The sequence below is a fragment of the Oculina patagonica genome, chromosome 13 (genome assembly GCF_052425735.1).
Source record: "Oculina patagonica isolate OP01 chromosome 13, crgOcupat, whole genome shotgun sequence".
Taxonomy (NCBI): domain Eukaryota; kingdom Metazoa; phylum Cnidaria; class Anthozoa; order Scleractinia; family Oculinidae; genus Oculina; species Oculina patagonica.
Genome location: NC_135770.1, coordinates 33,207,664 through 33,208,385, shown reverse-complemented (window position 1 = coordinate 33,208,385; position 722 = coordinate 33,207,664). Strand labels below are relative to the sequence as shown.

The window sequence follows — 722 nt, the reverse complement described above, 5'->3', positions numbered from 1 at the left end:
GAAAGCAAGTGTAAAATTAAGCATATTAAATGCGAACGTCTAAATTTTATGGCAAATGTGATTTTAATTTTAAGCCTTGAAAAAACGGTAGTCAGTGAGCTTATATTTGATCACTGCAACACTGTCCAATCTTTTACATCTACAAGTCTCTGGGACTGAGAACTGCGTTTCAATTCCTCTATTATTTTCATCGTTGCTAATTCTAAATTCAGATAAATATTTTTTACCTTTCACGAGTCGAGAGCATTCATGGCAAAGCTTTCGAGTTTTTGCGTATTATTGGTGGACAAGATGTCACATTTAGATTATCATTGTCGTAGTTTTGAAATGAAAAATTTTAATAGGCGCATTAACCACGTTTCGGATAATAAGTCCTGACGTCGTCGTCAAGGAAATTTCAAACGTTTCTTGCATTCAATTAGAAGGAAAAATGAGAATTTACTGGCCAAAGAGGCCGACATCTCGATTTTCTTTGTTTCAGGTAGTCTTCCCTTTAATACTCGACAGCAAGCAGCTGCAAGTTAGCAAAATGCATTCGAAATGCGTTTCACCCGAAATTTCCGTGCGTGAATCGAATATTGTCAGTTTCTAAGTTGTTTTCACGCGTTGTATTTGTGGATTTGCCAAGAGTGGTTCGGTTTGGATCAAGATACCTGTTAAACGTCTAAAGAAATATCAAGATTATCAAGACTTCAGTTGCGCTTCAATGGTAAGCGGTATGA

The 722-nt window shown here is 36.4% G+C and overlaps 1 protein-coding gene across 1 annotated transcript in view; it reads left to right on the top strand.

Moving 5' to 3' along the window:
• Positions 1 to 382: 382 nt before the first annotated feature.
• Positions 383 to 722, top strand: part of LOC144635178 (uncharacterized) — a 13,772-nt gene continuing 13,432 nt past the window's right edge. The window contains exon 1 of the mRNA XM_078494257.1: positions 383 to 709. The gene's annotated coding sequence lies outside the window, so the exon portion shown is untranslated. The remainder of the gene's footprint in view (positions 710 to 722) is intronic.